This window comes from Pinus tabuliformis, chromosome 4_2 (assembly GCF_031772625.1).
Source record: "Pinus tabuliformis cultivar Carrire ecotype Pingquan chromosome 4_2, CPIR1, whole genome shotgun sequence".
Taxonomy (NCBI): Eukaryota; Viridiplantae; Streptophyta; class Pinopsida; order Pinales; family Pinaceae; genus Pinus; species Pinus tabuliformis.
Window position 1 is genome coordinate 911,991,347 of NC_142304.1, and position 24,599 is coordinate 912,015,945.

Consider the following 24,599-nt stretch of genomic DNA (forward strand, 5'->3'; position numbering starts at 1 on the left):
AGCCTTCTGTGTCCTCTTTCCAATGCCACAAGTCTGACCCAAATTGGATTCTCCAAGGAAGCGTTATGTGAAATCTCCCACAATGACTTGCTTTTAGACTAGTTCAGTAGAGCGAACTTGTACGACGTGCCACGAGTCACTGTTTCAACCTTTGGCTCTGAAACATGCATACAAGAAACTACAGTCTGTCCTCTTTTTGTACCTTCTTACGAAATTTCAATCCAATCCTTAGAGATAAACTTATGACGATTTTCCCCAGGTCACCTGTTTTGAATGTAATTCAAGTGTCTGCAAAAAAGACCAACTTCCTCAGATCATATCTCCACAAATATTGTGCAAAAAGATCTGAAATTCAGACCCAAGGTTCAGCGCGATGTCTTCTCAAATGGGTTTTTTTTGTGACTTCTGAAACGTCACAGAAAAAAAGTTATAGCGAAGATACCACGATGACCTGTTTGGAGCAACGAAACCCTAGAATCCAAAGCTCTGATATCAAATGTTATGAAACCAGCTCAAGAAAAGATAGAAAAGATAGATCAACGCCTTAGAATTCAGCCTCTTCGAGGGGGAAACCTCCTTTACATTACACAAATGAACAATTCTTGGATGATACAAATGACAAAACCTCCTTTCTATATATAGGAGTCTAAGGAGTCACAATATAATCCAGCCGACCTAACAATAATAATATAAAGCCACAAAATTAACAATAGAGGGATTCTATGGGGCACAAAAATAACAACATGGGGGTAATAGGGGCACAACAATATAAATAAGGGGTATAACTACAATATTAATGGGGTAATCACTAGTATTATAAGGACCCAACACCTATTGATCAACCTGTTAGCGATGGGTATCGGCTCCTCCAGCCACATACACCCATCGTGGACCAAGCATAGCATCTGCTTGATGACCAATACTGTAATGGGTGTGCGATTGAGGTCTGGAACCCATAGCAAGTTGAGCAGACCTGCCTTGTCCACACCCCTGAGCCACTTCCATGGTTCCAATGCAGTCATCCCCGTGGTTGTGTGAACAACACAGTGCATTAGTTGTTCTGTCGCCAAGTGCAGAAAATTATCAGTGTCAGCTAAGTTCCAATCTTCCAAATTCAACAGTGGAACCTGCCCCAAGAGTGGTCCTCCAAAGACAATCTCATCTGGTAGCAGAGGTATGTGCAGGGCGACCTTGATTTTGTCGATGTCCTTCGGCACCTTGGTCTTGCCTTTACGCGGAGGGACGTATTCAATCAACTTAGTGATAGGTCAGAACCCTCGACTTCAACGTCCTCCACTTCCACCCCCAACTCCTCATCATCCATCGAGATGTCGTCAATCTCTTCCTCCTCGGGCTCCAAGCTAATAGTTTTTCCCTTTCCTGTGTGGTGGGCTTGTCCTTCTGTGGGTTTCTTCTAGGTGACACGCACACGGGTATCACAGTTTGCTTGCCCTTCTTATCCTTCACACTCTCCTTAATTGGGGTAGGCTTTGGTCTAGGCCTCTGTGGTGACTTGGGGACTTCATCTAGTACCTCTTCAACCTCTGGAGCAGCTCCCTTTGCCTCCATAACAACCTCTGGCACAACCACCTCAGCCGTCACTCCTTCGGCATCCATAGATTCAGATCTTGGGATAAAATCATGGATGAAATTGCGGTCAGACTATGGAAATCAATCAAGCACTGGGTAGTTAAGCAATTGTTTGAAGAATGTGCGAATCATGCACGTCTACGAGCTCACCAACTCAATGCTCAAAATTCCAAGTGCTTTTCATTGGGCCTCCACTTGTAATTTATAGGCCATTTTGAATTCAAATCCGACTGTTACCCCACATTCGGTTTATTAATGTCAGATTGGCGGCAGATTTCCAAGGATCTTACCCATAAAGTTCTTCTTAAATGCCGGCCGCCCACTCCATTTTGCCGCATTCTCATTGTCAAATCATGAACAATAACTTTAATGGTCACTTTCTAGCTGACCTGCATGATTTCTCCCTGGGTAGCGCAACTCTCTCCACGCTGTCATGAACTCTGTGACATCTCCTCGTTCCACATAATCTTCCAATCGCGCAGTTCCCCAACTCAGGCAGTGTAGTTTATAGTCCCGCACCTCGTTTCAGCTGCCTAGAGTGCTAATACTATGCTACCTTCATATAGTCACCTGGGCAGATCATCGGTGTATGGCTTCAATCGGCTGCCATTCACCTTTCCTGGGAAGGGATCTCCATTCAATTTAACTAATTGAACTCCTCCACCATTGGTAATCTCCTTAATGACATAGGGCCCTAGCCAGTGCATCCTAAATTTCTCTGGAAATTTATCAAACTTGCTGTCATATAACAAAACCAGATCATTTACCTTAAAGGTGCACAGTTTAATGTGCCAATCATGCCATGCTTTTTCACGCTGCTTTTGGACCTGTTGGTGAAATCCAGCCAGAAATATTTCTTCCTCAAGCTCAGCAAGTTGCGCGAGCCTCTCTTCCAGGGCTCCGTGATCCGTCATACCCGTGAGTGCCACTATGCGCAGACTAGGCACAATGTATTCCATGGGTATCACTGCTTCAACACCATATACAAGCCTAAAGGGTGTCTGTCTAGTCAACCTTTTGCATGTCGTTCGATAGGCCCATAGTACTGCGGGTATGCACAAGTCCCAATCACATCGCTGACCATTGCAAACCTTGGTCAGTGCATTCTCCAGTATATTATTGAATGCTTCCACTATCCCATTAGCCTGTGGGTGATAAGGCATGATTTTCTGGTGATATACTTGAAATTCCTTTGTCAACGCACTAATCGTTTCGTTCAAAAAGTGCATCTGTGATCACTCATCAAAATCTTTGGACACCCAAATCGCATTAGTACATACTCAAAGAGAAACTTTGTAGTGGTCGCACCTATGCAATCCTTCACAGGTTATGCCTCTGCCCATCGGTTCAAATACTCAATTGCGTGATAATGTACTACACCCTTGTCTTCTTTCCTTGGGGCTGAATGGGTCCCACAAAATCTATTGCCCATTTCTCGAAATGTTGTAACGTCATCTAAGGGTTCAAAGGCATCTCATCTCTCCGCGATGGCCTGCCAGTCCTTTGACACATGTCGCACACCTTGCAGTGAGCTTTTGAATCCTAATGGAGGGTTGGCCACAGGGAAAATTTTAAGAACCCCCCCTAAATTTATAAATATAATAAATGGGCGAATCTCCATGGTATATAGGAAAAATGGAAGGCGATTTTATCAATAATATAATATGTATATGTAATTTTTTGGCGAATCTATCACCAGGCATGGCGAATATTTTACTCAATTATAAAATCTTGTAAGATCTTGGCGAGTCTTTCACTAAATAACAAAACTTTGTAAAGTCCTAGTGAATCTTAGCATAGGCTACATGCTGGTTTAATTCCCCCATTTAAATAGGCTACATTCCACGTGAATACCATGGGTCAATACCATGTGCCATTTTGGTGAATACCATGGGTCAATACCATGTGCCATTTTTATTTTTATTAATTCTAATATTAGGGTTAATAATGGTTTTTTGCATGGTATTAATAACAATCTAGTCCATGGTATTTGTCCCATAGTATTTTGGCCATAGGTTTCACCTAAATATAACCCATTTTTTGAATGTTCGTAAATATAAGGTGACTTATGGAGTAAATATAAAAAAATGTTTTATTTGTTTACCATACCTCTGGTTTATTTATATTTTTATTAATTTACCATACCTCTTTTACAAATATGGTATTTGGCCCATAGGATTCACTTAAATAAAACCTCTTTCTTGAGCCTTCATAAATAGAACGAGGGTTATGGACTAAATATAAAAAAAGGTTTTATTTATTTATGATACGTTTAGTTTATTTATATTTTTATTTATTTACCATACTTTTAAGTATAAAAAGACATTTTATTTATTTACCATACCTCCACTTTACTTATAGTTTTATTTGTTTACACCCTTACATGTATATAAGGTGACTTATGGAGTAAATATAAAAAATGTTTTATTTAGTTACCATACCTCTCATTTATTTATATTTTTATTAATTTACCATACCTCTTTTATAAATATGGTATTTGGCCCATGGGATTCACTTAAATAAAACCTATTCTTGAAAATGGGTGAATGGATTCACTTAAATAAAACCTATTCTTGAAAATGGGCGAATAGAAGGTTGTAAATGCTAATTTCAAGGGCTAAATTTACCTTTTTTACCCTCTCCCTTAAAATAAGGTGGGCTATTTGAGGTGATTTGTAAAAATGTACTATGATACAAAATATTTGCCCACTAAAAATTTAAAACCCCTTAATTTCGCCAAAGGGCGAACATTCGCCCCTAAAATTATCCTTGGTTGGCCACCACAACCCTCTGCATAGGATCTTCTGTGTGGTTGCCCTTCCTGCGTAATACCCTCTCACAGCACCCCCATGTGCATCCGCAAGGATACTTCATTAGACCCCATTTTGTACAGATGTCCAGCAATGACATAGAAGTCTACCACACACACCACTAACTCCTTCTACTAGACAGTGTAGCCTTTTGGGGCAGTTCCTATCATTAGGAAGTGTATGATGTCTTCAAAGTGATCATCCGCGACGTGCACTTCAAAGAGTTATGCATCAGACAATCCCTCCAAATCAGTGGGCTCTTCCCCCATTTCGATGCACGATATATGATATAGTCCCACGTTCAGTCATCTGGGTATCACAATAACTTCAAAATCATACTCCTAGAACAATAACAACCACCTACAGCTTCGCCCCCCCAACATATGCTTATTGACCAGGTATTTCAACATAGAATGATCCGTATACATCTTAGAAAATCTACCCAACAAATAGTGTCTAAAATTTTGGAGCACATATACCATGGCTAATCCTTCATGCTTGGCGGTGGAATAGTTATTCTCAGCCTTGGATAACCTCCTTCTTGTGAACGCTATAGGATCGTCCAATTCTCCTTCGCCGGACTGCGTCAGTATTACTCCCAGTGCCATACATGACAATTCTACATGTACATGAAACTACTTCAAATACGAGAAGACTAAAATAAGTGCGATGACCATTTTTCCCTTCAACACATCCAAGATTTTTTGACAGTCCTCGTTCCAACAGAACGTGGCATCCTTTTTCAACAGCTTCTCCATAGGCACGTTGATCTGGGCATACCCCTTGATAAACTTTATGTAGTACCCAGTATGTCCCAAGGTTGCACGCAACTATTTCACACTCATCGAAACATCCAGGTTAAGTATCACTGCCATCTTTGCGGGATCTACCATCAGTCCCTGTCTAGATACTACATGACCCAGCAAAGTCCCAAAAGGGACACAAAACAGACACTTCTTCAGATTGAGCGCAATTTGGTACCTTCGACAAGTATCTAACATTAAGCACAAACTGGCCACATGGCGTTTTACCAACCCAAACACAGTCCAGTTTTCAAAGTACACCTCTAGAAAATTATGAATGAAGTCTTTGAATGCAGTAATGACTATGCGTGAAAAAACCGTAGGCGCATTCTTTAATCCAAAAGGCATTACGGTGTACTGAAAACAACCCCATTTAGTCGTGAAGGTCATCTTGCTTCTATCTTCAAGCGCGAATTTGATATGGTGGTACCTAGAGAACCCATTAGTGAAGGAGTACGCTTCATGGCCACTTATATTATCCAATACCTCATCAGTGAATGGAGTCAGGAGAGGATCATGCACGCAAGCGTCATTCAACTTCCTGAGATCTACACATATCCTTATTTCATCCTTCTGCTTCTTTTCATGTACCACCATTGGACTCACCCAATCAGATTCATCTACGGGCTCAATGATGCCTGTTGTGAGCATCTTATCTAATTGTAAGTGGACCTTCCCATACAGCTTTTATGACAAACTAGGACTCGTCCAGGTCCTCATTTCCCAAGCCCTTAAATAATAGTAGTCTCACTGAATTCGCCATGTTGAACTGGGGAAAAGGTGGTGGTGGTGTTGACAAAGTGACACACAAGGGTGGTGAAGGTGGAGGTGGTGTGGGTGAGGGTGTTAGTCGTGGGAACCCTTGTTTTATCAACTGAACCGCACTTCGCGGAGAAGCCTACGCTACTCCCTCTTCGTCACTCAAAGGAAGTGAAATCAATGGGCTATATTCGGGCCCCTTTCTTCGTTCATTCCTGTGAGTCTTTCCACTTCATGTAGCTCCAAACATCAAGGTAGTTGCATAACCTGTTTTTCCCACAATAACATCTTAATCCAAGTATTTAAAGACTTCAAGTACTTACCTCGCGGACCTTTCAAAAAATGCCTCTCCGCCTCGCTATAACTGACTCAGTTATTGACCGCGAATTCTTTCACAAACCCTCCTATGATATGATCAAGCCAACGATCGATAGTGTGGGCGATCTTATCCGCAGAGGCTTCCAATCTCCATACTAGCTCCGGGGCCCAGACAATAGGACCGTCAAGCCTCCACCTTCCTTGGGTATCCTCTAGCTTTATGATCCACTCATATAACTCAACTGGAAAGGAACAAAAAAAGATTTCATGGATTTTTGTATATAGGTACCTGTCTAACCACTGTTCCTTCGTTAGCCACATATTTTTGTTCTCTTGCACCGCGAATTCGTGGATCTTCTTATCCAACCAGTCTTCGATATCTTTCTTAGTTGGATTCTAGTGATATGACTTCACACATCTCTCATGCAGATTCCGGTCCTCGTAATGGAACCATTTGTTGGTTTTGTGGGCCCTGACCCAAGTTCAGTTATAACCAGCCAAACAAATCCCTACACTACTGGCCCTTTCGGCATTAGCCCACGGAGCACGAACTGAAGTCTCACCCGAAGCAGTAAGGGGGGATGCTGGAACCAAGTTTCGACACCCTGAGATGGTCGTGATGTCGGTTTATATCCCCTGCCCCTAGGGCTCTATCAATCTATCCTTTATTCCACCCTTCACTACCTTCATGAAGGTTTATGATTGACCTTCACAGCCCGAACCCGTGGTTCAAGTACTTTCGCGTAGCTATGACGATGTATTGTATAGGTTCCCAAGTTCTCTCAAGTTTTTTACTTATCTTACCAATCAATCACAGTTAGCATTGCATAAACTGATATTTTTACTTGCATTCAATTAACAGATGTAATCACATACATTTGCACATCAAATAAACATTGTAAAATAAACCCAAAACGCAATATAATCAGATGCATTAAGAGAGATTAAATACATAGTAATTGCAGAATACTTCTCTTTATTGATATCTTTTAGTTTCATATACACTTTATCCACCCTGTGCACACAGCTGCAGGGGTCTGCGTACTCATCTGTGGACTTCCACCCTAGGCCTTTGCGAACTCAGTTGCAGATCCTCTACCTATGCTAAGACTTGAAACAATTAGACTTCTCCACCAAAACTCCAATGCTTAACCCTTCGCTAACTGCATAGAGCTTACTTACTTAGCTCTCTTTTATGGAATGCCATGGTTCGTGGACCATGGGTAGGTGTTTACAACCGACTTGACACTTTACAAAATAAGGGCGGACAACCCTTCATTACTCTTGACACCTTAGCGCTCCGCAACCACAAAATGTGGAGACTTTACAATTTTATTACAAAATTTTCCCAAAACATGGGCTTTTAGCCCCAAAAATGCTCTTGGGGGAACCCTTCCCAACAGTTGAGCTCAAGGTTGAGCAGAGCATATTGTATTCATCCAGATTATTTGATTAATGAAACATAGATAGTAAGGGATTTTGAGCAGCTGCTTTCCTATAAATATATCTCTTAGTATGTGTGTTGAATCTTGTCTCATGTTTATGTTGTGATTTCTCGATCAATTAAATTGCTTTTCACTAATGAGTAGAGTAGATTCAAGTCTTTTGTTTTAGAAAATTACATAAGTAGTTTGAATCTACAAGGAATTTCTAGATATGTAACTTTCAAAAATCTATTTCCCTCTCACAAATATCGCTCTCTTCGCATTGAACATAACCCTATCCATATTTTATTTGTTGTTTCTTACATATTCCATTTAGTGTTACTTCAATTTTATGGCTATTATAATATGAAATGAAATGTGAATGTTATATATTAATAATAAGAAAATTGTAGTTCATTGCTTTTGTTTATCTCGAGTATTATGCTTGAAAAACACAAGACAAGAAGTGGTGCCTTGGTATTTGATAAAGTGGGATGGATACCATCCATAGAAAGGACAAAGAAAACTCTTTTCTTAAGCTACTCAAATTCATGAATGAATTCCATCATATCATTAAATAAAATTGATAATTAAGTAAACATAATAGAAAGTTGTAAGTAGCAAGTGGAACCAAAAAATATTTTAAAAGAAAATACCTAAACTTTGTCACTTAGAAGTTGATGTTGAAACTTGAAGATGCCAACACCAACTATTAACTTCTCTATACACAAGAAAAACCAAGCTAAAAATAAGAAAAACCCAATGAAGTGTTGGCTTTAAATAAAATTGTGATTGTGTGAAGTAAGAAAAGAAATTAATGGCTGCAAAGATAAAAGACACTCTAACCTTATTTCATTATTAATTTCCCACCTTACTGCATGATATTTCAAAGGGAGAAATGAATATAGGAATCAGATGTTAGAACAATCATTTATTATTCAAATATAGGGCTTTTGGAATGATCTCTCTACATACTCTATATATCACATTTTTATAATTTTTAATGCTTGTAGTAGGAGCTGGCACATTCAATGTAGTTTTTGAATCACCTTCCAAAAGGGAACATTCCCCACATGAATCACCTATTTACCTAGATAACGTGTTTTAGATGACTTTGATTGGCAGGAGTGAGTGACATAACTCATATGAGGTAGTACAATGGTCTTTTCTATGAAAATGTCAGAGTGATTAATGCGTTGGTGTGGAATCCATAACCATAAATATTCTACTTCTTTTGAAACATATAAATTTAATGTAACCTTAGTGATTTGTGAGTGATTTAGATATTTTAATTTTTTTTTGGAAGGGTAAATTTCCTTTAGCACTTTCGGAATTGCTAGAAGCTTGAGGAAGGGTTGTGATAGGTTCAATTTTGAATGCTAGTAGTTAATCCTTATGAAACCTATACACTTATGTGTGTTTTCTTCGTTTTTATATGAATATAAAAAGCCATTTGTATTTTAGTCACATTTATAATTTTTACAACTTTAAAGTTGATATGTAATATTTTAAAAGTATTAAATATAAAACATAAACAAAATATCTTAAAATTCATATTAAGTTATATATGCTAATCAAACTTGTAATTTTTTTTTATAATTAAAGTATTTTAATGATATGTGTTACTTTATATTAGACAAATGTTTAATTCCTTTTGTTTAATATATGTAAATTCATCTTATTTCTACATCTTTGATCAATTTAAACAACTAATTTTTTTTAATATGAAAACTATTTTAATCTTAAAAATATTTGGAAAGAATTGATTTTGATAATTATAAACATATGATAAATAAGAAGAGAAGAAAATGAATCTATGCTGATGTATATGGCATATTCAAGATTATATTCTTTGCACGTGTTTATGAATTTGTTTTTTTTAAGGATCTAAAACACTAATAACTTCGAAAGCATATAGCTAAAAATGGCATAGAAATGACATTGTCCTTTTAAAGCACCACCTATTAACACTTCACACTCAATTGAGTTGTAGACAAGTTTTTGACAACATTCATGCAATTTTTTATTGAGGCAAAGTTTGTAAATAGATAAAAAAAAATGAAAACAAAAATACAGAAGAGAACTGATGTAATTCATAATTTACAATCGTTCTCCTAAGATCCATTTCTTGAACATCACAAATGCTTGCCGAGGCTTGTATTCTGGAGCTGTATGTCCACCTCCCTATGGAATGTTCCACTCATTATTAGCTATAGCACACCCTAGATGGATCAATCATCTTGCATTTTCTTTTATAACATGAAGCATAATTGAGAGACAAAAGTAATTCATTAGAGGGTATAGCTAGGTTTAGAATTTTCACCTTGATCGTTGCAAATGTTAGGTTGTGTTCGTATAACCTTGTGTATCTGCACACAATATGGATCCACCATCAATGTTTCTTACCTCATAAAAATGTACCCTTTACTGAATGATAAATTAGTGAAGGCGAGATATTTAAAGCATAGGGTAGAGGAGGGTTCTTTGTTGAAGAAGGATGTATAGTGTTCTTTCCTATTCAAACATATCAAATATAAAATTGATTTTTGAAGGATGTTGCAGGATTCCGAGCTCCGAGTCTTACCCTGCAACTTGTTGATCCACCCACCAAGATCTCCAATCATCAAGTATTGTGTAGTTCAATGATCTAACCCATGCTTCAGTTCCAACGAATGGTATAACTAGATCTAGATCACCACTGTCCTGACAACAAAACCAGTTAAATCTGATCGTGAACACTCAAGCGATCATGCATAATACTTCTACCATCATAAATCCTTATTCATAGTCACAAGGAACTATGAATGTAAAAACAGATAAACTATATTTGTTTGAACGGACCTGTAGATTAAAGCGCGGTAGCCCTTCATGGTAAGATTGCGATGATATTCAATTATGCTATGAACTTGATAATCATATTTAAAGCGGTGGGTGCACCTTTCCCACTCTCCAGTTATCTCTTCCTGTAGAAAAAATAAAATAAGTTAACCACCACCATAAACTTTCTCATTTTGTTCCCAAAGTAATAAATATACATTTTACCATCAAAGAGAATTATCCATAAAAAAAGGCTATGCAATAACAATAAGAAAGATGATAATTGTTCTCTAATAATCAACAAAATCATGGTTTTGCATAAAAATTTCTATTTGTAAGCTCACTAAACCTAGAAAATGTGAATTTGAATAACTTAATAACTACTATAAATTGTGAATTGAAAACTACATGAATAATAATTATGTACAAAAACTATATCATCATCTTCAAATCACACTAGTAATGTCACCCTAAAATATATAATAACTTACAATAATATATAATCATCTTAAGAGAGCACACTAAGGTCACCTTCAAATCACACTAGTAATGTCACCCTAAAATATATAATAACTTACAATAATATATAATCATCTTAAGAGAGCACACTAACGTCACCCTAAGATATATAATAACTTACAACTTACAATAAAAAGTTACAACATACAACTAAAAAAAATTAGAATTTTATAGTATTAATTGTTACGACATTGGTCTAAACTAATCCATGTGTAGATGAATATATTTTAGTTGTTAAATCATGTTTGCAAGCACATCGGAATAAAGTGTATCTATATATAAAGAGAAGTGCCGTGTGGGTCCAAACGAGAAGCAATGAAAGTTATAGTAAGCAATAACTTCAGATGCCAAAGCAGCATAAATGGTGTTATTTTAACTGCATCACTTTACTACCATTCTAAACACTAGGAAAAGACGAGAAGAAAAGTAACTAGCAAGGACGAGGTTAAAGTGGATACCGATTGCGCATGAATTGCTTTTCTGACATAGGGATTATTTGCCCAAATGTCCGAAAGAAAATATTTGTCCTGTTTTGCAATATGAACCATTCTATTAGTACAATGTATTAGAAAAGATCAATTATAACAACTGCAATTATGAAAAAAGTAGAATGTATTAGAAAAGATCAATTATAACAACTGCAATTATGAAAAAGGGGGATGAAATGTGTAACTTTACACAAAAGCATATCAACGTTACAATAAGGAAATAAGTCGAATACCACTAGTTAAATTTACAAAATCAAAATCCAAAACCTCTATTCTCCTCCACCAGAAAACAAACCAAAAAAATGTGAATTTAATAATTTTCCTTTTCAAATCCTAGCTGTTCAGTTGGAAGGCCTTATATATTGAGATATACAACACCTACGAAGGAAACCCTCCTCTTTTATTGCACATGTCAGTTGTCAAAAGCCTAAAAGAAAATAGTCGATGCAAATTTGCTATACAGCAAATAAAAGTTAAAACTGGCTTCAAATACAGAGGGTGTATTGCAATTTACCACAGTAGGGCATGGCCTATCCTGGTAACCAAGTTGTAGATGAACTGTCAGACATCCGTCCTCAGAGGATTTTGTAAAACAACCATGACTAGAGTCTCTGCTGGTTGACCCAAGAAACTGATCAAATATTTCTAATTTTTCGTACCTCTTGGTTAGAATTCTTCGACTACCTAGGCTGTGTGTGTAACAAACCGGATCAAGAATATTGCCTCTGTTGGTTCCGTTCAAAACCTGTTTTTCAAAATGCCAAATCAGGACTAATTTTCCAAGGAATAATGTAATGTCCTGAATTTAGCAAAAGAGACTCGAGTGGACTACGAGCATTACCTTCCACACTTCTAATATGTTCGTTTGACAAGAAGCATTGGTGGAATACAAATAGCTACCATTGCAACTCTCCTTTACTGCCTGCAGCAACAAGTATGAAGAAGTTCTATATTCAACACCTGCTGAAATGCCAACTGATTTAAATTCTCTAAACATAACAGTAAACAACTCGTAAAATAATACCATATTAGACTAGTAGTCAAATGGCATCCTTAGAACTACCATCCTTGTATGAAGAATACAAAAATTGTGCCTATGATTCTATGGTATCTTATTTTACTGTTGCAGGGTACACACCTGGTATAATTCATCTGAAATAAGTCCCTTTCCATGTGCAAAAGGCACCTGTGTGTTGTCAAATGCTTCATCTGTCTTTCCATTTCCAACCAGATAACCCTGAAAAACTAGCCATGCAAGAAGTCAGACCATGAGAAAAAGTAACGTAGTTTCTAGTCATCAACATATTTTGGAGATGCCTGAATGAAGGCTATGAATGAATTTCAATTAGATTAGCAAAGAGTTTTGACCTTAAGGTTCAAGGTTGGGTACTTAATACCAGCTGCATTTTCTGTCATAGACAAGAAAGAGACATTGTAACGGTTAAACATCAAAGGATCAAATCTTAAAACAAATTGTATTAAGAAATATGCAAAGTCTAGAACCTATGTTTAAAACCTCAAATCAACTTATAGTACTCCAGCTGCGATAAATAAATTCCATCCTATTCCAAAAACAAAGGAACAAAGAAGTCGATTGAATAACACAACATTCGTCATGTGTGCTTTACCATTTGCTATTTCATTTACCACCAGTGGAATAATTATACCAGAATAAGAATCCCCTCCGACATAAAATGGATTAGATAGAAACTCGGGGAATGCTTCAAACCACTGCATCCAAGATTATAAACTGTACTGAGATTCACAAAAATTTATACACTTATAAATTATTTTGTAGTGGCGTAGAACTGAAAACCTGTATGAGGAAAGTATTACATCTGAAGCAGCCTTAAAATCTCCAGTCAGGTAATCTGTAGATGTATTGGAGTAAGAAAAACCAGTCCCAACTGGAGAATCGAGAAAAATAATGTTGGAGACCTACAAGTGAAAAACTATTCAATGTTAATCCAATACAATAGAAGTTTCTATACACTCAATCCCATCCAAGTTAACAAAGGAAAATTCCGAAGTTATCAAAGAAACAGAACAAGAAAGTTGACAACAGAGATGCCATATCAATCACATAATTCACAGGCCTTGCGAACGCCGACCTTAGTCCAAGAGTGTGGATAAGGCATGAGCCTGGGCAAATTCCCGGTAGTGTTCTTGAAATCAAAACTCATTGGACCTGCAATAGGAGAAAAGCATTGTGATAAACATAAAAAAATAGCTATCATTTTCAATTATTTTCTGAACGTTACTATTATGTTCTCTTTTCTCCTATGAAATGATGGCGTCAAAATAGCCTCTCACCTTGCCTAGCCTTGCAATACAATTTCAAAACTAAATTATACAATATCAAAATTCATTCAGTAAAGCGATTTTGACCATTGAAACAGACAATAAGAGCAAGAGTTGTCATAGCTAACCAATCTCATAGACAAATCCAGTGAAAGCGGTGCAACCAGGACCTCCTGTAAGCCAAAGAAGAAGTGGATCATTTGCTGGATCTCTTTCTGACTTCACAAAATAGTAGAAAAGCTCTCTTCCAGTAACCTCACTGACTGTCATGTACCTGCATGAATATGAAGAAAACACAATGACTTTCATGCAGTTACTCAATTGGTCATCCAATAGAATATAAGCTTTGAAGGATCACATCTTTAACCACTCCATATAAAAATTCCAGCTTCTACTTTTTTACTTCATACAAAGTCATTTTTTTTTAGCTTCAATTGTTACAAAATTTTATCAAATGTCCATAGACATTAAACTCTGTTTAAACATATGTCAAACTTCACAGTGTGGGCATATCAATGTAAATTGTTGCTTCTTGGATGTAAATAGAGATCTGTGTCTTCATCTTTTTCTCTTTCTTTCTTTTTTCATATTAACATGCATTCTGCTCTTAAAAGGGGATTCATCAACTTTTTAGTTCTCTTCTAAATCTTCACATAAATACACAGCCGATTGTTTATTTATCAGATTCATCTTAACCTAGAATCTGCTAGGTTGAGATGTTAATTTCAATATTTATACGTGGACTGTATATAAGATTAGGTAGGCTTTACTGTGAACAGATATGACACTTACCCAGCATATATCTCATAACTAATATTGCCATCGTAACCTGGAAAGGACTCTACTCTTGCATTTGCAGGTGCTCCCTTGCAATGCAGTTGAACTGAACTGATAAGAGATATAATTACATGGATAAGGAATAAATTAACGACAAACTGCATCGACTTCGTCTGGGAAGACATTGCTATGGAAATCGACCAAACCTCACTTCAATTAAAAAGGAAACACACTCTCAATATATATATATATTTCTCCTGTGCATTTCTGATAGGCTTTGAAATGCTTTCATATATATGGACAGTTCACCAAGCACAGCAGTATTCTTATTTAATACAATTCAGTTAAAATTCTTATTTAAAATAATTGAGTGGTTTTTCATGACTCATTTAAACATTTTGTGATTCTGTTAAATCCTATCTCTATCTCTTTCAAAATGCTTCAAACCTAACAGATTTAAAAGAACAATCTAGTAAGGTTAAGCCAACACAAGATCACCGAACCTTCTCTACCTTTCATTCATATCAGCCACTGGTGTGCCATCCATTCTACCTAACGGCGTTGTTGTATCCATCCAATGTGCAAATCCAATGGTGGGAGTCCTAATTACGTGTTGGACACATGATTGGGCCAGTTGGATATTTATCACATGGGAGTTTGGGCACCATACATAATTTCAGAAAGCCAAAACCACTTTATATATATATATATTTTCAAATGTGAAAAGATAATAATTTAAAGCAGGATAATATTTCATATTATTTTAATATTAATATTTATTTTATTTTAAAATTTGTTATTATTTTAAGGTATAAATACGTACACACCATATGTTTTATGAGTTGTTTTTGTTGGTTTTAGAGGATAAGGAATTATATTGAAATTGATTTGGAGTCATGTTCATATCGTTTTAGCTAAATTTCAAGTTCCAAGTAAAAGGACAAATTTTTGCCAAGGATAAATACTTTTCAAGTCTATGGTATGGGATGATTTATAGTTTCCATCCATAATATTTAATGTGATGAAACATATTTAAAACTTAAACTGTAAATAATTTTCAAACGTATGAGTCGTTTATAAGATTCATCTATAGTATTTGATTTGATTAAATCTATTTAGAAGAATGTTGGAATATTAATTCCAACTGCCCTGCATGACCAACGATTTCTTACTTCATGGAAATGCACTATCGGGAGGCAAAAACACTTCGGAACCTTCATGAAACAAAATCGCATGCTTAAAGAGTCAATTCACGAGAGCCGCTGGATCTGGCCGATCAACGATCCAGATCGCGTCGGCAGATCGCAATCGGAGGAAGCAGGCAGCGACACTCAAGACCCCGCCGATGAGTGATCGTCGATGGGCGAATCAGCGTATTGGCGAGTCGGCATATCGGCGGATTGGAACATCGGCGTATCGGCGGTAGCATTGCGATATCGCATCGCCAATATCACATCGGCGCTTTCAAAAGGTGACAGGCCCTTCGCACAGTTAAGTTTGCGATCCGATAGCCGGACCCGACAGGCATATGGCATTGTGCTGTATAAAATTTAAGTTCCGCCAGCGGCCAACTTTCCCATGTTTTGTAATGTTTTTCAGGCATAGATTAAAATGCATCGCATATATGGATATCGCTTCGGCACATCGTAAAATTGGCATTTCGCTATGCGATGGTGCGATATTGTGATAAGTCTGCATTGAATGTAGATAGGATATTTGAAACCGAGTAATCAAAGCTATTTACTGCGGTTGGTAAATGCAGGTAGGATATTTTCTTCTATCTTATCGTTTGGAATAAGATATGTTTTTCAACATATATAATGTGTAATGAACAGCAGTTCAGTAGACAAGTTAGACAGAGTGAGAAATCTTTGAAGAATCTGAGAGCTTTGCAATTATCTGTAAATGCACAGCAGTGCTAAGATAGTTAAAACAGATTCTGGAACTAGAGCGTTCCTGATGTAACCCCTCTGTAGAGGAAGACAATTCTGTAACAATCTTTTCTTATGATTAAAGATCCTGTATTGAAATCAGAGCATTCTCTCTGTGTTAAGTTTATTTTTGTTTTTGGGATTTTAACAGAAAAAATGTCCAACATGGTATCAGAGCTAGTCTAGGCACTTAGTGAGTCAAAAACAGAGTTTTTTTTTCACTGTAGGAGCTGCAAGAAGCTTATGAAGCAGAGAAAGTTTTTTTTGCTCTTTATTATACAGTCAGTACATCTCTTCTTTATTTATACAGGTTAAGATGGCAGATGCTGGAACTGGTTTGACAAATCCCCAACTGCCGCAGTTTAATGGGAAAAATTACAGTTATTGGTCCATAACAATGAAAGCATTGTTTGCTTCTCAAGGAATATGGGAGCTGGTTGAAACTAGCTATGCTGAACCTGCAGATGCAACAACACTGGCTGCTTTAACAGTGGCAGAAAGAGACCAGTTGAAGAGTGATAGAAAGAAGGATGCCAAAGCCCTCTTTTTCCTCTTCCAATCAGTACATGAAAGTGTTTTTCCGCGAATTGCAGCAGCGACAAAATCCAAGGAGGCATGGGATATTCTCAAAACTGCCTACCAAGGCATGGAGAAAGTGAAGATTGCAAAGTTGCAGATGTTGAGGAGAGACTTTGAAACACTCAGCATGAATGAATCTGAAACAATAGATTCATTCTTCACTCAGGTTATTGGGTTGATAACCAAGATAAGATCTCATGGTGAGATTCTTGAAGAAAGAAGGATTGTAGAAAAGATCTTGAGAAGTTTACCCTCAAGGTTTGAATCTATTGTGGTAGCAATAGAAGAAACAAAGGATCTCTCACAGTTCACAGTAGATGAACTGAGTGCTTCTCTTATGTCTCATGAACACAGACTGAGTAGAGGAACAGATTCCTCTTTTGAGCAAGCATTCAAGACTCAGATGTCTTTCGGCCAAGGAAAAGGTCGAGGCAGAGCAAATAACGGAGGTCGTGGAAGAAGCCAAAACAAAGGCAGAAATAATCGTGCAAGCACAAGCGGAAGGAGCTGCAATGAGAACCAACATGAAAGTTCAAGCAAACAGCAAGCTCATGGACAAAGGTGTGACAAATCCCAAGTCCAATGTCATTATTGTAAGAAATATGGGCACTATGCCAATGAATGTAGAAAAAAGAAAAATGACATGAATAGTAGGCAGAATGCTAATTTTGCAAATGAAGAAGATAAGAACCCAAAGAATGTGTTGTTAACATGTAACATAGCACAAGAAAAAAAGAAGATTTTTGGTTCTTAGACTCAGGTTGTAGTAATCACATGACTGGAAATATTGCAATGTTTGCCAATCTGGATGAAAATGTGAAATCTGAGGTAACAACAGGAACTGATAGTAAGATATCTGTCAAGGGTAAGGGTAGAGTCAGTATCCAAGCAAGAAATGGAGAACAGATGATTGTGCCAGAGGTATACTATGTACCTGGTCTAAAATGTAATCTTTTGAGCATTGGACAACTCATTGACAAAGGTTACAATGTGTTCTTCCAAGATAATATGTGTACAATCAGAGACATACCTCCAAGTAAGAAGATCATTGCACAAGTGCAGATGACTAGTAATAGAATGTTTCCTCTCAAACTCAGGGCAGATTTGAAGGAAGGAAGAGCTATTGCAGCTGTAACACAAGAAGTCTTTCAGGAACAAGTGAAAGATGAGAATTGGTTGTGGCATTTGAGATTTGGACATCTCAATTTCGGAGGCTTGAATCTGTTGCACAGAAAGGGAATGGTAAAGGGATTGCCATTGATCGAGAAACCAGACAGCCTTTGTGAAGGCTGCATTTTGGGCAAGCAACACAAAGAAAGCTTTCCAGTAGGGAAGAATATAAGGGAAAAAACACCCTTGGAAATTGTTCACTCTGATGTGTGTGGACCGATGCAAATACCATCATTTTCCGGAAATAAATATGCTTTAACTTTCATTGATGATTACACCAAAAAGACATGGGTGTATATGTTGAAACAGAAAAGTGAAGTGTTCGAGAAATTCCGCCACTTCAAAACTCTTGTTGAGAAGCAGTGTGGGCATTATATCAAAGTGGTCAGAACAGATAGAGGAGGAGAGTACATCTCCAAAGACTTTCTGCGTTTTTGCAGAGAGAATGGCATACAAAAGCAGTTCACCGCGAGGTATACACCTCAGCAAAACGGTGTTGCCTGGTCAGAAGTATGCTAAAGGCAAAGCACTTGCCGCATGAGTATTGGGCAGAAGCTGTTACTTGCGCAGTTTACATCTTGAATAGATGCCCAACCAAAGCTGTAATGAACAAAATACCAGAAGAAGCATGGAGTGGTCAAAAGCAAACTGTCACTCACATGAGAGTATTCGGTTGTGTGGCATATGCACATGTACCGGATCATCTAAGAAAGAATCTTGACAGTAAGGGGGAGAAGTGTGTCTTTATTGGCTATTGTGATGAGTCAAAAGCATACAAACTCTATAATCCATCCACCAAGAAATTGATAGTAAGCAGAGATATGCAGTTCATTGAAGATGAAGCTTGGGATGGAAGCTTAGAGAAGACAGTGAATGTGAAGACAATTGTGTCTCACGAAGAAGAAGAGGAAGGGACAGCAGCAAATAATCCTTCCTTGGTGGCTCCTCCTCCACCACAGCAAGTACAACAAACCACACCACAAGCTGAAATCCGAACAGCCTTAAGAAGTCAAGGAAGTGCTTCTCCAAGCACATCACAGGGATCAGATATACCCTCAAGTTCGGATGGAACTCCTAGCACACCAAGAAGACCAAGATTCAGAGATCTGAATGAGATTTATGAACAAGGAGAGGTAAGTAACAATACCGGTCTCAATTCATTATTCACTTTGTATTGTCATGTTGATGACCAAGTTCATTTTGAAGATGCTATAAATGAAGATAAATGGATTGAAGCAACGAATGAAGAAATTGGTGCAATTGAGAAGAGTAAAACATGGGAGTTAATGGACCTCCCTAAAGGCAAAGATGCCATTGGAGTTAAGTGGGTCTATAAGACCAAAAGCAATGTTGAAGGCAAGATTGACAGGCACAAAGCAAGACTTGTTGTGAAAGGCTATAAGCAACAACAAGGCAAAGACTATGATGAAACCTTTGCACCAGTATCAAGGATGGAAACAGTTAGAACAATGTTGTCTATTGCGGCACAACACAAATGGAAGATTTATCAGATGGATGTTAAATCTGCATTCCTGAATGGGGTGTTAAAAGAAGAGGTTTATGTTGAACAACCTCCAAGCTATGAAGTTGAAGGCCAAGAGCCTAAAGTCTGCAAACTGAAGAAGGCTCTTTATGGGCTGAAGCAAGCTCCAAGACCATGGTACAGCAGAATAGATGCTTATCTGATGGACAATGGGTTTGACAAGTGTGATGGTGAACCCACACTCTACATAAAGGAGAATGATGGTAAGATTCTTATTGTTGTTTTATATGTAGATGATTTCATTTTTACTATCAATGATACTTCTCTCATTATTGATTTTAAAGTAGTCATGAAAAATGAATTTGAAATGACTGACTTGGGCTTCTTAAGATATTTTCTTGGAATTGAAGTAGACCAAAGTGAAAATGGTGTTTTCATTTCTGAAGTTAAATATGTAGAAGCAGTGTTAAAGAGATTTAACATGCAGAACAGCAAAGCAGTTGTGACTCCGACTGTAATGGGGTTGAAATTGACAAAAGAAGACAACAACAAGGATTTTGATCCAAAATTGTACAAGAGCATAGTTGGCAGCCTTATGTACTTAACTGCAACTAGGCCGGACATTATGCACGCTGTGAGTTTAATCTCTAGATTTATGGAAAGACCGAAAGAGACTCATTGGCAGGCAGCCAAGAGGATTCTAAGGTATGTGAATGGAATGGAGGGGTTTGGTATTTTATACTCCTCTTCTGAAAGTTTCATTTTGACAGGTTACACTGACAATGATTGGGCTGGAAGTGTTGATGATAGGAAAAGCACATCGGGATATGTGTTTCATATGGGATCGAGAGTCATCTCATGCGCTTCCAAGAAGCAACCTGTTGTGTCTTTGTCAACAGCAGAGGCAGAGTATGTGGCAGCAACAGCAGCAGTATGCCAAGCAGTGTGGCTGAGAAGAGTTCTCAGAGATTTGTGTCATGAACAAGAAAACGGCACAACCATTTACTGTGACAATAGCTCAGTAATAGCATTGTCTAAAAACTCTGTTTTTCATAAAAGGACAAAGCAAATAGACACCAAATTTCACTTCATACTTGAATTGGTTAACAATGGTGAGATTGTTTTGCAGCATTGAAGTACAGAGGATCAATTAGCGGACATCTTCACAAAACCATTGGCAAAGAAAAGTTTTGATCATTTCAGGAAATGTCTGGGTATGTTTGAAACGCCCAGCAGTTGAAATTAAAGGGGAGTGTTGGAATATTAATTCCAAATGCCGTGCATGATCAACAATTTCTTACTTCATGGAAATGCACTATCGGGAGGCAAAAACACTCAGGAACCTTCATGAAACAAAATCGCAGGCTTAAAGAGTCAATTCACGAGAGTCGCTGGATCTGCCCGATCAACGATTCAGATCGCGTCAGCAGATCGCAATCGGAGGAAGCAGGCAGCGACACTCAAGACACCGCCGATGAGTGATCGCCGATGGGCAAATCGGCGTATCGGCGAGTCGGCATATCGGCGGGTTGGAACATCGGCGTATCGGCGTATCGACGTATCGGCGGTAGCATTGCGATATCGCATCGCCGATATCGCATCGGCGCTTTCAAAAGGTGGCAGGCCCTTCGCAAAGTTATGTTTGCGATCTGATAGCCGGACCCGACGGGCATATGGCATTGTGCTGTATAAAATTTAAGTTTCGCCAGCAGCCAACTTTCCCATGTTTTGTAATGTTTTTCAGGCATAGATTAAAATGCATCGCATATATGGATATCGCTTCGGCACATCGTAAAATTGGCATTTCGCTATGCGATGGTGCGATATTGTGATAAGTCTGCATTGAATGTAGATAGGATATTTTCAACCGAGCAATCAAAGCTATTTACTGTAGTTGGTAAATGCAGGTAGGATATTTTCTTCTATCTTATCGTTTGGAATAAGATATGTTTTTCAACATATATAATGTGTAATGAACAACAGTTCAGTAGACAAGTTAGACAGAGTGAGATATCTTTGAAGAATCTGAGAGCTTTGCAATTATCTGTAAATGCACAGCAGTGCTAAGATAGTTAAAACAAATTCTGGATCTGGAGCGTTCCTGATGTAACCCCTCTGAAGAGGAAGACAATTCTGTAACAATCGTTTTTTATGATTAAAGATCCTGTATTGAAATCAGAGCATTGTCTCTGTGTTAAGTTTATTTTTGTTTTTGGGATTTTAACAGAAAAAATGTCCAACAAAGAAGACTGACGATCAAGAATGCAGTCATCTTTTATATTCATCACGTGTTAAATTCCACAAAGTTGGCCTTTTCGTTACATCCATAAAACTTGGAATTTTTCTTCACAGGTATGGATGTCCCACAGTAATTTTTATTTTCATCTTTTATATTCATCACGTGTTAAATTCCACAAAGTTGGCCCTTTAGTTACATCCATAAAACTTTGGAATTTTTGTTCACGTCCACGAAGTTGGCCCTTTCGTTACATCCATAAAACTTTGGAATTTTTGTTCACAAGTATGGATGTCCCGCAATAATTTATTTATTTATTTATTTATTTTTTTAATCTAGGATAATCTGTAACTGGTGAGAGTTGTCATGAACAGACTCAGGATCAAATCTAACTGGCTGCCACTATAAATCTAGGCTACGTGCAACAGCCTGCAAGCCGCACAATAGCAGGAAACTTATGCCTCAACAAGAGCCGAGATGTCTGCTATGGAATTGCCTACTCTTCTAGCCAAGACACAACAGGTCATATATATACTCAATGAGATTTAAACCCTCATCTCGTGGGTTTCACCCAACAAGACTTACTATTAAACCCCATATCACTGTAGATTCATAAAATTAAACCCCATATCAATATCACCGTAGAGCATATATCTCAAAACAGATATGTCCCACAATAATTTTGCCCATAGAAATAAATAATGCGATGGTCCACTGCCTTGTAGGTGCCTCTCCAAATTGATTTGCAGGTTATACGTATATCAACATATAAAATATTTTCGCCACAACATGCGTGGGAACAAGCAGATGCCACAAATCGCGGGAACCTCCATGCTGCTCTATATTTCACCCACATGTGAATTTCCAAGTATATATCTGTATATATTTGTATCGGTGCATAGGTATAAGGGCACCCCATCTGGTCTTTAGTGGATAAGAATCATCGTTGGGATTTTAAGTTTGATAGTTTGAGTTTAGGTGGGTAAATCAGTATAGATTGGAATTTGATTTTTTCCGTGTAATTTTTAAAATTTTTTTTTAAAGAAATGATATTATTTAAATGTTTTGTATGGTTTATTATTATTATTATTATGTTTATTTTTTTATATTTGAGTAATATTACACATTATAGTGGGCTGTAGAATGAGTTTCTAGGTTCAATTGGATGGTTCAAAAAGTTTTGACATAAATTTTTTGATGTGATTTTAGCAGAAAATTTTCTTATAATAAAAATATAATTTAAGGTTGGTGTTTTTTTTGGTGAGGCAACAATATGGTAGTGTCCAAGAATAACACTTTAATGACATGACATCTAATTGTAGAAGTTAAAAGCAAGCATTGAGATGTTAGGATCTTCTAAATACATGTTTTTACATTTTTTTAGATCTCATATGTACATAGTGCTATTAGTAATTGGACCATAAGATCTGTGGGGACCAAATCTCCCCACCTAACCATTAGACTCAAAACTAACTAAATATTCTTACTTAATCCTGCTTTAATGAAAAAGATTTGTGGGGACCAAATCTACCCACCTAACCATTAGACTCAAAACTAACTGAATATTCTTACTTAATCCTACTTTAATGAAAAAGTATTCTTTCATGTAAAAGATATAACATACTTTCCATTAATGTTATATTTCAACATGGACCATATCAATAATTAAATATAACTTTACCATGGATATATATGACACTTACCCAACATATATCTCATAACTAATATTGCTCGTGATAGCCTGGAAAGGACTCTGCTCTTGCATTTGCAGGTGCTCCATTGCAATTCAGTTGAACTGAACTGATAAGAGATATAATTAGAGGGGTAACGAACAAATTAACCACAAATTGTCCCAGTGCACTTCTGATAGACTCTAAATGCTTTGATATATATGGACAGTTCATTGATGACAGAAAGAATTATTATTTAAAATAATCCAGCTATTTCATCACTTGTTTAAACATTTAAGGTTATGCTAAATCCTACCTATCTCTATCACTATGAAAATGATAAGACTAAGGCAACAAAGGATTTTCTGCATTGTCCTTTCAAGATCATCAAATGCTATCTTCTCTATCTGCCATTCATTCTACCTAATGGTCTTATTTCATTTTAATGTGTGGAAAGCAGCATTCGCAAGAATACAGAGCCTCCGCTGTGAGCAAATCTAATGGTGTGGATCCACTGTTTGATATTTATCTTATGGAATGCTACGTACCGTACATAATTTAATAAGGTCACTAGTTCCTGATAACCAATTCCTGACTGCAGATTTTCATAGTTGGAATTTATGTTTTGTCAATTTTGCTGTACTGGTTCGGTTCTCAGAACTAGCACTTTCTACGCATATTTTTATGTTTGGTCAATTTTTGGGTGTATCAAGTACTAAAGGACAAACTAAAAATTTATCACGCTGTTTCTCAGAGGAAAGAGTGCAGAAGCGACTATGGAGTCATAAAGTTGTTTGTGAAAGTAAAAAATGCACAATCTTTAAATAAGAGTTAATTGAAATTTTAAAATTTTGATAAAGTTGTTTGTAAGAGTAAAGAGCGCAAAAGCCATACTGGATTCATAAAGCTGTTTGTGAAAGTAAA

General features: G+C 37.2%; 1 pseudogene across 1 annotated transcript; it reads right to left on the reverse strand.

Annotated features, from left to right (window-relative positions):
- Positions 1-9,733: 9,733 nt before the first annotated feature.
- Positions 9,734-14,996, reverse strand: LOC149172633 (serine carboxypeptidase 1-like; annotated as a pseudogene). Its single transcript, XR_016259632.1, has 14 exons — positions 14,622-14,996; positions 13,958-14,103; positions 13,640-13,716; positions 13,345-13,466; positions 13,157-13,259; positions 12,897-12,937; positions 12,667-12,765; positions 12,370-12,450; positions 12,043-12,273; positions 11,499-11,567; positions 10,546-10,667; positions 10,289-10,402; positions 10,028-10,073; positions 9,734-9,888 (listed from the first exon to the last, which is right to left on the reverse strand). The product of XR_016259632.1 is annotated as a serine carboxypeptidase 1-like (transcript).
- Between the last annotated feature and the right edge of the window lie 9,603 nt (positions 14,997-24,599).